This window comes from Panicum virgatum, chromosome 5N (genome assembly GCF_016808335.1).
Source record: "Panicum virgatum strain AP13 chromosome 5N, P.virgatum_v5, whole genome shotgun sequence".
In the NCBI taxonomy this organism is placed as follows: domain Eukaryota; kingdom Viridiplantae; phylum Streptophyta; class Magnoliopsida; order Poales; family Poaceae; genus Panicum; species Panicum virgatum.
In genome coordinates this window covers 6,721,359-6,734,380 of record NC_053149.1, presented here as the reverse complement: position 1 = coordinate 6,734,380, position 13,022 = coordinate 6,721,359, and positions in this window count along the sequence as shown.

The window sequence follows — 13,022 nt, the reverse complement described above, 5'->3', positions numbered from 1 at the left end:
ATAAATTAATTATGATTTAGAATAGAATTTGGCATATGCAGTATAGAATTTGAGTGTCATCACGTAGTTATGAATACTTATACGTTGTAGTTGAATTTCATACTTAGTTTTTACGAATTATTGAATAAGGTAGTGAAGTAAAGAGTATAACTTGATAAGTATTATGTGATATACAGATATGTCGAGCAAGATGTAGTTTCAAGTATTTTATGGTGAATACAATGTTATATATGGGCCAAATGGAGTAGATCTTTCTGCCTTTAAGTGCACATCTAGCGGCATAGATAAACCTCTGGAAAGGAGTTTTGGTTCCATATGTAAGTGGCTGCAGCGTGGGTTCCGTGTTGATCCGTTGACACATGTGATCACTGTCCAGTCTCTTGTTAATTGGGAGGTAGAAAGTGAATTATGGGAATTGATGATGATACACAACACTGATGACTGGCAGAAGTACATGCAAGCAGCTCTAGAGCGTGGGTGGCCTCTGGCCATTCTTGTTCAAATCCGGGAGAAGACACAAAATGAAATCCAACATTGTGCAGATCAAGAAACTCCGAGTACGGCTACTAGGACTAACCTAGTGGTACTGACATGCTGCATCGTTGTGTTTGTTCTGTTTTTTTTTAATTTACCTAAGGCATGTTAGGTTAGTCCGGAAACTGTTTACCGTAGTTTGCAACGGGTTCTTCCATGCCACTGCATGTGTGATGTGTGTTTCATTATCGTTGTATTATGATGTAAAATTTGATGGTTCACATTATGTAATGCATTTCTTAGTTCTTATTTCTTATCGTTATATTAATTACATGTGTGCTTTTTAGTATTCTAGTGACATGTTTATACTTCGATGCTCCATTACGACTAAGTATGATTCAAACTCGACATTATGTACATGTCCAGTGAATGCAAGTTAGGTACGAGACATACATACAAGCATAATACAACATTAACAATACTAAATGCGAATACATCTTAAACCGATAAACATCATATGTTATAGATCATGGCATGAAATCATCTAGGTCGTCTTCCCAGTTGACAGATGGTGGTGCTGCAGATGGTGTAGTATGGCTCGACGAACCTCTTGGCTTTCCCTTTCTCTCTTTTCTGGATCTACGTTCATGTACAGGGGGAGGAACATCATGTGTTGGAGGCCATGGTTTGGGGGGCATGAAGTCATCCATGTCGTCATCCCAGTTAACACAAGTTTGTGCTGCAGGTGGTGCAATATGACTTGACGAACCTCTTGCCTTTCCCTTTGTCTCCTTTCTGATTCTAGGTTTATGTATAGGGGGAGAAACATCATGTGTTGGAGGCCATGGTTTGGGGGGCATGAAGTCATCCATGTCGTCATTCCAGTTAACACAAGTTTGTGCTGCAGGTGGTGCAACATGACTTTACGAACCTCCGGGCATCTGTTCTTGCGCAGGCCAAGTACTATCACCCGAAGATCTTATCCGCCTCCTTCGTCTAGTTTGCGGCATAAGTCCACCACCGAAGATACATACCAATTTACGGAAATTTGGTATCGTTTTGTTAATCAACTCTGTGTTCTCGGGGTAATCCTAGCATATAATTAAAAAACAATGTTACTGTTTCATAAATATGGATTCGAAATGACGGACGGGATTACAACTGAATGAGAGTTACCTTAATGTGCATCTCATACACCTCTGGCCGCATCCATATCTTACAAGAACTTTGTAAGAATCCAATGATATTAGGATGATTCGCTAGTTCACATACTCTCATGTATATCTTCCGACGTTCTATCAGGTGTCCCTTTACATCTTGCGTCGTAATACCTCGAAATAATGTGAAATCTTTAAACTCTACTACTTTGGACAACACCATCTCTATCGTACCATCCGCTAACGGATCCAACTTCTTACTGATAACAAGATGGATCATGATATCAAATATTATACTAGATTTTTCTTCGGTCCATGAAAATCCTCCACAATTGGAGGCAGTCATTGCCTTATGCTGCAATATCAATAAGGTACTTTCATAATTCTATTCTAAATCATAATTAATTTAAAAACAAGTCTGTAATAGTACTGAAATTGTAATACTAAACGAATATTCTAAAGCACCAAATCTAATTCAGCTAATCCGCTAATTAAATTAAATTTTTATACAATATCAATGGATTCATACGGAAGTTACCGGTAGATCACAAGTACGCAATTCGGCAGAGCTTCGCCGTTTTTCTTCTCCTCACCCCTCTCTTTTTTCCTGAATTTTTAGGCTGAAATGACAAAGGGGATGGCGGCCAGGGCTTATATAGGGGGGAGGGACCCTGTCGCCCCCCCCAACGGGCGACAGGCCCCTGTCGCCCGTGGGGGGCGACAGGCCTTTTTTTTTTTGCCAGAGACCTCGTTGCGAATTTGAAGAAGAAAAAATTACAATTAGGGCCTGTCGCCCTATGGGGGGCGACTGGGGCATATTTTTGAAATATTTCAAAACCGACATATATTTTTGAAATTTTTATTTTTTAAAAATATAAAAAAGAAAAAACCGCGCGCAGCAGCTCCCGTCGTGGAGGCCTCCCGCCCGGGTTCGATCCCAGTCTGGGACGAATTACCGGGTGTGGCACAGGGGTTTTTTCCTAGTTTTCAGTTAAGTCTGCAGCCAATTACGCGTGGAACCACAAAAGGACTGCGACGCGCCCGTCGTCTACGGAGTCGGTGGATTTCGGTGATCTAAAAAAAGACACAATTTAGATCTGTGTGTAGTTGTAGATCTGTTTGTACACGAGTGGTGTGTATGGCGTGCGTGTGTGGAGTGGGTGTGCGTGTATGAGCAGATACTACAGCTGCACCCAGATGAGAGGCACTCAAAAAAAAAACCAGCTGCTGCCAGCGCGCACGGCGGCGCTCGGGCCTCGGCGGATGGCACCCGCGGATGCGGGTGCGGATTTGATGAAAACCCGCCCGTGGGTAAACCCGCAGAGTTGGAACAAACTCGCCCGCAGGTAGTCCCGCGGGTGCATTTCTGCACCCGCACCCGCGGATTTCGAGCGGGTTTCGAGTGTCCGCGGGTGTGACAACATATATAATAAAAATATACAAATCCAGTCAATTTAAATAGTTAAACATCATATTTCTATAAATAATAAGGGCAAACCAACAATAAATTCATAAGTTCAAAATAATAAAGATAAATTAACAACAAATTCATAAGTTTTGTGCTCATTTTATAGTTAGGATAGTTAGTTTGAGCCATATCTAAACACGTTGGGCTGGGTTTTTTTGTTTGTGGATGGATGCGGGTTATCCGCGGGTGGAATCTCAAACCCACGGATGCGGGCTCAATTGCGATCCCGGCGCCGCTGAGGGAAAAGTTGGTAGGGGCGGCACGGGCGCACGGCCCGCATCTGACGTCGTCCGTCGTCGGCCTGCTGTTGTTCTCCCACCTGTCCCGCGTGCGTGACGGCGTGACTCCTCCCACCAGGCCACCAGTAGTCCAGTACAGCGCCGCCTAGCCTGGATTACCGGCACGGCATTGTGGATGTACAAGGACGAAATGGACGACCAATGACGGAAAGGCGGTGATGATCTCATGGAAAGGCCCGACGCAAGATCACAGAAAGACTGACGTTTTTCGCTATCCATGTGAGAGAAAACGAACCACCAAGGTTCTCCATGGTGTTTATTTCAAAAAATAAAAAGATTCTCGATGGTCTGAGAACATAGATGGTGTTACCAGCAGGAGTGGTAACGGTTTATGATCTTTCTACAATCAACTTAATTTTTTTTTAGTTTTAAATCATACATTATAATATAAGAGTTCGACTTTTAATTATCTAGACTAAAATGTTAGATCTTTTACCACCCCTGCCTGATTACCGGTGGTTAGATCCTCTACACGTGCATCAAAATTTTAAAATTATGAATGGATAGTACGCAAGCATCTATCATATTGTGCAATGAGAAAAACAAAAGAGAATCAGCCTATGAGTCTGAAATGAATAGGTACCATGGAAGATGTTGTCACTTTTCTCCTTCTTTAGCTTCTGGCAACAAACTTTTCAACAAAATATACTGCTAGCAATTTTCTTTTCTGCAAGACTTCTTGACGTCTATTTGGAATCTAAATCTAGTTCACTGGTTGATACGTTAAATCGCTGACATCTATATTTTATTGTTGCTTATCTTATAGGACCAAAATGATGCAAAAGTTGTAGATACACATAAAAATTTGTTAACTAATATGTAAACGCATAAAATTAAAATCTTCATGTACTTTATTGTAGCCTGTTACAATCAACCACCCTTTAATTTAGTCGCGACTAGAGAGCCCGATAAGAGCAAATATTATAAGGCCATATAAACAGACTGTATGAAGTGGGCTGCAAAATTGCATCAAGCTAAGACACATATTCCAAGGTGCCTTGTGAGGGAATGAGGTGGGTCATTTATTAATGATGTAGCTTATATCAACAAGGAACCATTAGGCCAGTCCCAATGCAAGTTTCATAGAGGTTTTATGTGTAACACTTCGTGTGTTAATTACTTTAATTAGGATTAAGTGGGAGCTTAACTTGATCATTAGTGCTAATCGGGTACTGTTTACGAGTCCAGATATTTGTTTTCGAAGTCTCCCGAACTGGCCAGCACGTTCTGTGTTCAAGTCGTCCACGTCGTCGTCTCCTCCTCGCTCACTTCCTCGCTTCTCTCTCGCGCGAGCGCCACCATGGCCGTCGCGGCCACGAGCCGAGCCGTGCCGCTGCCGCTCAGACCACGCCATGCCTCTCTCACTCGCGCACGAACGTCGTCGCCGCACGCCTGCGTCGCCCACGCCACCACATGCCGCGTCAGCCCTGCCGGCCGCGCGGGTCGCGAGCCCTAGCTCCGCCGGCCTTGATGGCCGTGAGGCCACCGCGCGCTGCCCACGCATGTGCATCGCGCTGCGGCACCCGCCACCCGCCCTCGCGCCCTGCGCGCCATCCTCGGCCATGGTCGCCGTTTCCCCAAGCTTCACCGTGGAGCACCCCTCCCCGATCCTCCTCGGCCCCAATCGACCCCGAAGCTAGCTTCCCCACGGCGCACTGAAGCTTCCCGGCCCGCTCGCCGCCGCTGAGAGCCGCCGAAGCGCTGCCGCCGCGGAGCACTATCACCGCCGCCCCCACCTCGCAGCAGAGAGCCCCTCTCCGGCCGCCCCCAACCCCGTCCGAACCCACCAACGGGTAGGGCTCGACCTCCTCTTGCTCCTCCCCCTCTTTCCCCTCGCCACCGGTGAGCATCGTCGCCGGAATCGAGCTCCCCGTGCGCTCCTCTATTCCAAATCGCGACCATGGACCTCGGGCAACAATTGACACAAGTCCAGGGGTTTTCTGCATAGCTATAGACTCATATGAATAGTGTTGCGAAGGGCTCTTTTGCAATAACTTGGCTGAAACTTTGGAAAATCATAGTAAATCATAGAAAAATCAGAAAAATGCAAACTAAAATTTGTTGGATTCCTTGTTCTAAGATCTACAACTTTCCTTACAGGTTGACCTTCAGTTTCTAAACTATTTTTGCTCTAGTTTAAATGTTAGTTTAAGTGGTTGCAAGCTTTGAAAATGCATAATAAATAGTAGAAAAATGGTAAAAATATAAAACCAGTTGGGTTAGTTTTGTTTTGGCATGTAGAACTTAGGAAAAATATTTAACCTGCTGGTTATTTAATTTTTCTGTGATGTATTGGTTTAATCATGGTTAATGCTTGTTTTACTTTGTTTATTTAATATCTGCAGTTCTGGATGTTCAAAAATTATGAAATTTATGCAGTAGCTTACTCCTTGCATGCCTAGTTCACTGTAAAAATTTAAGATCCAAAAGCTATGTGTATGTTTGTAAATCTATTTTTATTCATCTTATATTGCTAAGACCAAAATAAATACTTTATGTTATCAACAAATGTTGGCAAATTGTTTTTTACACTCCCTATCAGTATATTAGCATGCTATTTAATTTGTGCTATCAGATTCTTGCTGCATGTCAAGTTTTTACATTTATATGGTTCCTAAATATAGTTTTTCTTTTGTTATTGCTAAGAAATGTCTTCCTGCATAGATAATTGCGGCAACTTGTTTTGTTCATGTGCTAACCTTGTGGAATCATTTAGAACTAGTATGTTGGTGGTTTTTATAAAACTTGCTTATGTTTATTTGTTAGCTAAATAAAGTATTTAGTTGCTCTCTCGTGCTTTGCCTACCATACTTGATGTTCCTTGCTATCTTTCTATGGAAGATTTGAGTAGTATCTAATTAAACACCTTTTGATGCTTAAATCTGTGTGGTGTGACTCGGTTTATCTTGTATGCCTTTTAAATGCATCGTTTGTTGTTTTCTTTACGTTCATGCATTTGCATCGTTGCATATCATATAGGTACGCTAGATGCACGACGCGTGGAACTAAAGAATAAAGTCGGAGCCGAACCCGAAGATGATGTTTGGTTGACATATCCAGAAGATGGATGGATGGATCCCGATGTGCATGACCGAAGGTAGATGCTCGCCAAGCGAGTATCATCTAACTAACACTGACTTTGTGTCAAACCCAGGCAAGTCCCGGAGCATAACCCCTACTTTTAGTATTCAATGTTATTATTTAAGTATTGTGCATTAAGTTTTCTAGGAGTTGAATGAAACCCTAGTATGCATGTCTCTCCCTAGGTACCTATGAGTCTCTACTAGTATACAAGTATCGTTAGAAATGTTGTGCTAAGTAGGAACTCGATAGAAGTCGAGTGATTCCTGTCACTCGCAAGATATAGGTCCTTGTTACTTATGAAAGGGTTACTAGAGAATGAATCATTGGGAAAGAAAGGAAAAATGGAGACTGGACGGAGATGAATTTGGTTATGGATATGGAAAGTATGGAAAGTGAGTCTCCGCCTGTGTCGATTGAGGACCGTACTGTTGTTGGCACTACTGATCGAGGATTGAACAGTACTAACCACATGCCGGAAGTAGGAGGTAGTCGAAACCGGTAAGCTGTGTACCGCTTTACAACGATACTTTGAATCCCTACCTGCTACGCTGGGCGTGGGAGTTGTCGGGTGTTGGATGGATGCCATCTTCGGGTTCTCTGGGAGTTCACCGTGAGGGGCCCAACACCTGGGTTTTAGCAGGCGCGATTCAGATGTCGTGGTAACAATGGAAACAGTTGATGTATGTGGCCCGACGAGGTTTACATGTGTCGTGTTGGTTAGGTCTACCTTGCAAGGTTAAATCGAATCGATTCGCCGTGACTCACGGATATGAGAACCTTGATCTCTCTGTCACATCATAGTAAATGATGGAATTGGGAATGGAAAGTTGAGAATATGAGTTATGGCTGTGGTACTCTGAAAGGATAATGTGATCAACCATGCGTGCTCTAGATGTTCAGGCAAATCTAGTCGGTATATGTATGATAAACTTGAGCTAAAATACTGAAAGTAAGGATCCACTATTAGTAGCTTTTCAGCAAAATAACTCCAGAGCCAAATAGCTTTGCATGTCTAGGAGTCGGCTAAGTATATACCATAGTCGGGTAAGACATGCTGAGTATTAGTATACTCAGAGTTTGTTGTTACCCTATTTTCCGGTAGCTGCTGGTGGTTGAAGCTAACCAGGATTCACATCGTTGGGCTCGATGTGACGTTCTCACGACTTCGTAGATAACGTTGTTTTCAAACTAAGCTTTTATCTAAATTCCGTTGCATATTAACTCTGACAATTACTTTAAACTTGTTTTGTGAAGTTATGTTTTGTAATTTAAATTTGAGAAACTTATGTCTGCTTGTAATCATCTATGCCTGCCTTCGGGTGAGACTTCCGGTGTTTTCGATCCTTAACCCAACAGGCTGCCGGATTACACCATTTTAAGTGCGTGTTTATTTGATTAATGCTTAAGATGATAGTTAGCGCACTTAAACCGGTTTAATTTAGGCGGTTCTGTGACAGCTGATATCAGAGCCGAAATGCACTGGGGAAGATTACTTGCATGCTTAATTTTGTTTAAAACTGATATTTAACTAGCAAATTTGTGGTTTTGAAAAGTTGACGCTAGATGCGTTAAGGAATAAGATAGATAGCTCGTATGCCCTATTCAGGTTTTACATTCTATTAAAACTTACTTTCTTGCACAACTGGTATCTAATATTCTGTAACGATGCACCTACGCTCAGGTGAGCAAGGTAAGCATTCTTGGTAGTCCTTTAGAATAGCTCACGTGTTTCATACGTGTGCGGGTCCCGTATGATGAGCATACGAGGAGGTGATAAGGTTCAATTCAAACGAGCCTGTCGCCATCTGCCGCCTGATATGGAGTGCGGATTTCCCACCGTGTGATTGTAATCACGGCCATCTCGTAAGGCAATGTTACGAGGTGAAGACCTGTTATGTGGTTAGACATAACCGTGTACCTTGGGACACGTGTACCCTTGGGTGTCCCGTAAGGCGATTTGTACGGAAAGTGAATACGTTGCCCCGGTAACGTATGAAGCGCTGCCCATTCAGCGTCGAACGTTTGGGTGCCATCTCTATAGTAGATGGTAATGTATGTGTGAATATGTGGGAAACTGCATATGCGTTACCCGTGTGGCGTAGGACACATGGGGACCGTTCGTGTGTGCTGGCACGAAGGGTCCAGAAATGGAATTGTATATATCTTTATATCTTGTGTTTGTCTGCAGGTACGCTAACCACGTTACGTAAGCTTTGAACGTAAGAACGACTAGTATATATAGGGAGATTACATATTGTGCCACCGGTTGTCCCCGTATGCCTAGTTATTGGCAATTGTTTCGTGAGGAACGATAGAACGTGTATGCATCATAACATATCTTGAGTTTGTTTGATTGTCATGCTTGTTGCGTCGGTTTACCAAAATGTGTTGCTTGTACCTAATTCTCCACCTAGATTTTGTGTTGTTAGTAGTGAGACCTATACAATCTGCTAACCTGACCTTGGTTGAGAATATCTTCCTCAGTGGCTTTGGATCATGTGAGAACCTTTCCAGTAAATCTTAGCTTGTCATTCTAATCAACATCTTGATCCATGTCTTGGACCTATTCCAACAAAACCAATGTTACTTTCCGTGGCTAAGCCTTGATTTTGCCAACAAAGTCCTTCAATCCATCGTTCAATGACCGGCCTATCATTGATGTCGTAATCTATATTGTTGGCTATTTTGATTCTAACACCAGAACCTTGTACATTCCATTCTTGCTCAGTAGTTTTGGATAAATTAAAAAGGTTCATGACAAAATAACTTTTTGTATATAGTCATTGCAACAATCATGCATCACGTCATTGGTCAGTGCATGGTGTTGTATCATCGTCGAGAATCCATAGATTGACTAACGGGAATGCGTTCAAGTGTAACATCGTGGGTTGTCTTGGGTTTCCTCTAACCTATCTTGCCTCTTCTGGCCTGTTGGGTTGCTACTCTTGATTTCTCTTGTGGTGGTGTTTAGTTGCATGACCCTAATGCCGCGACGGAACCTAGAGCCTCATGTGTGCTGCAGCCACATGATTGAGCCACTAGGAGCACGCTGGTGTCTAGGTATATGTGACATAACTCACAGCAACCCCCTTTTATGCAACTTTGCTAGTGTCCTAACTTCTAATCCTTACTCAAGGGTATAGGGTTAACGCGAGGTTAGTCACGAGGGAACGGTCATAAGACGCGTGTTGCATTGTGTGCATCACAAATTCATCTGTGTATGCATCATATTTTATGCATCTCATACAGGCATAAACAGGAGCATCATCATCTTTGCATCATGGTGTATGCATCAGTGAGCTAGCATCATGGCAATCGCATCGTGTCATATGCACCATTTCATCCATCATTTTATTGCACTGGCATTGCAATCATCCGTTTCATGAATGCATCATTGCCATGGGTATCGAGCATTTGCACTCTGAATTGAAGCATTTTGTCATTATCCCTTGACATATTGGCATTGCATTGGCATAAACAAGCACGTTTTGCAATTAGCATCGTGCAACAAATTCAGATAGTAAATCCTGAGCAAGGATGTTCGAAAACTTTCCTTTTTAAACCTATCTTTCATGCTATACTCATTGGCTATCGATAAGCCTTGTGATGAATCTCACGATAATTGTTTTCTCATGTCGTGATCTCAGCTCTATGAGAACTTGGTCGACTTATCTCATCATCATTCCTTGTTCAATTTATCTTTTTCTTCTGGATCTGAAAACTTTACATACTCAAGTATTCGTCCTGGTTTAAGAGCCGTGTCAGAATCAAGTTTGGGTGCCTTCTTAAAAGCATCGTCGTCATCAAGAGGTGGTGAACAAGCGACTCTATTTAATTCGCCAAGATGATCAAGCTACCTATGCCATTGCAGTTGGAACGAGAGGACATACAACACTTGAAATCGGACAAGTCACCAATCGGATAAAATCGTGGGAGATATCATGTTTCTCATACCTTGCTTCTTAAACTTTCTATAAATTCTTAATCCTTATCTGAAACGGCTCATACCATCAACAGTGACCTTCTCGCTCCTCTCCTGCCATCAACTCTAATCCTCTACGGAGTAAGTGTTTTCTATCGCTTTTGAGGATTAGTCTGCTCCTCTCTCCTTGGAAGTCTTTCGTTCTGAATCTCGGGACGAGATTCTTTTAAGGGGGTAGGGTTGTAACACCCCGTGTGTTAGTTACCTTAATTAGGATTAAGTGGGAGCTTAACTTGATCATTAGTGCTAATCGGGTACTATTTACGGGTCCAGATATTTGTTTTCGAAGTCTCCCGAACCGGCCAGCACGTTCCTGTGTTCAAGTCGTCCACGGCGTCGTCTCCTCCTCGCTCACTTCCTCGCTTCTCTCTCGCGCGTGCGCCACCATGGTCGTCGCGGCCACGAGCCGAGCCGTGCCGCTGCCGCTCAGACCACGCCATGCCTCTCCTACTCGCGCGCGAACGCCGTCGCCGCACGCCACCATGCACCGCGTCGGCCCTGCCGGCCGCGCGGGTCGCGAGCCCTAGCTCCGCCGGCCATGATGGCCGTGAGGCCGCCCTACCCTCACCGCCGCACGCTGCCCACGCATGTGCATCGCGCTGCGGCACCCGCCACCTGCCCGCACGCCTTGCGCGCCGTCCTCGGCCATGGTCGCCGTTTCCCCAAGCTTCACCATGGAGCACCCCCTCCCCGATCCTCCTCGGCCCCAATCGACCCCGAAGCTAGCTTCCCCACGGCGCACTGAAGCTTCTCGGCCCGCTCGCCGCCGCTCAGAGCCGCCGAAGCGCTGCCTCCGCGGAGCACCATCGCCGCCGCCCCTACCTCGCAGCAGAGAGCCCCTCTCCGGCCGCCCCCAACCCCGTCCGAACCCACCAACGGGTAGAGCTCGACCTCCTCTTGCTCCTCCCCCTCTTTCCCGTCGCCGCAGGGGAGCATCGTCGCCGGGATCGAGCTCCCCGTGCGCTCCTCTGTTCCAAATCATGACCAGGGACCTCGGGCAACAATTGACACAAGTCCAGGGGGTTTTCTGCACAGCTATAGACTCATATGAATAGTGCTGCGAAGCGCTCTTTTGCAATAACTTGGCTGAAACTTTGGAAAATCATAGTAAATCATAGAAACATCAGAAAAATGCAAAATAAAATTTATTGGATTACTTGTTCTAAGATCTACAACTTTACTTACAGGTTGACCTTCAGTTTCTAAACTATTTTTTCTCTAGTTTAAATGTTAGTTTAAGTGGTTGCAAGCTTTGAAAATGCATAGTAAATAGTAAAAAAATGGTAAAAATATAAAACCAGTTGGGTTAGTTTTGTTTTGGCATGTAGAACTTAGGAAAAATATTTAACCTGCTGGTTGTTTAATGTTTCTGTGATGTATTGGTTTAATCATGGTTAATGCTTGTTTTACTTTGTTTATTTAATATCTGTAGTTTTGGATGTTAAAAAATTATGAAATTAATGCAGTAGCTTAATCCTTGCTTTCCTAGTTCACTGTAAAAATTTTAGATCCAAAAGCAATGTGCATGTTTGTAAATCTATTTTTATTCATCTTATATTGCTAAGACCAAAATAAATACTTTATGTTATCAACAAATGTTGGCAAATTGTTTTTTACACTCCCTATCAGTATCTTAGCATGCTATTTAATTTGTGCTATCATATTCTTGTTGCATGTCAAGTTTTTATATTTATATGGTTCCTAGATATAGTTTTTCTTTTGTTATTGCTAAGAAATGTCTTCCTGCATAGATAATTGCGGCAACTTGTTTTGTTCATGTGCTAACCTTGTAAAATCATTTAGAACTAGTATGTTTGTGGTTTTTATAAAACTTGCTTATGTTGGCTTGTTAGCTAAATAAAGTCTTTAGTTGCTCTCTCGTGCTTTGCCTACCATACTTGATGTTACTTGCTATTTTTCTATGGAAGATTTGAGTAGTATCTAATTAAACACCTTTTGGTGCTTAAATCTGTGTGGTGTGACTCGGTTTATCTTGTATGCCTTTTAAATGCATCGTGTGTTGTTTTCTTTATGTTCATGCATTTGCATCGTTGCATATCATATAGGTTCGCTAGATGCACGACGCGTGAAACTAAAGGATAAAGTCGGAGCCGAACCCGAAGATGATGTTTGGTTGACATATCCAGAAGATGGATGGATGGATCCCGATGTGCATGATCGAAGGCAGATGCTCGCCAAGCGAGTATCATCTAACTAACACTGACTTTGTGTCAAACCCAAGCAAGCCTCGGAGCATAACCCCTACTTTCAGTATTCAATGTTATTATTTAAGTATTGTGCATTAAGTTTTCTAGGAGTTGAATGAAACCCTAGTATGCATGTCTCTCCCTAGGTACCTATGAGTCTCTACTAGTATACAAGTATCGTTAGAAATGTTGTGCTAAGTAGGAACCCGATAGAAGTCGAGTGATTCCTGTCACTCGCGAGATATAGGTCCTTTTTACTTATGAAAGGGTTACTAGAGAATGAATCATTGGGAAAGAAAGGAAAAATGGAGACCGGGCGGAGATGAATTTGGTTATGGATATGGAAGGTAT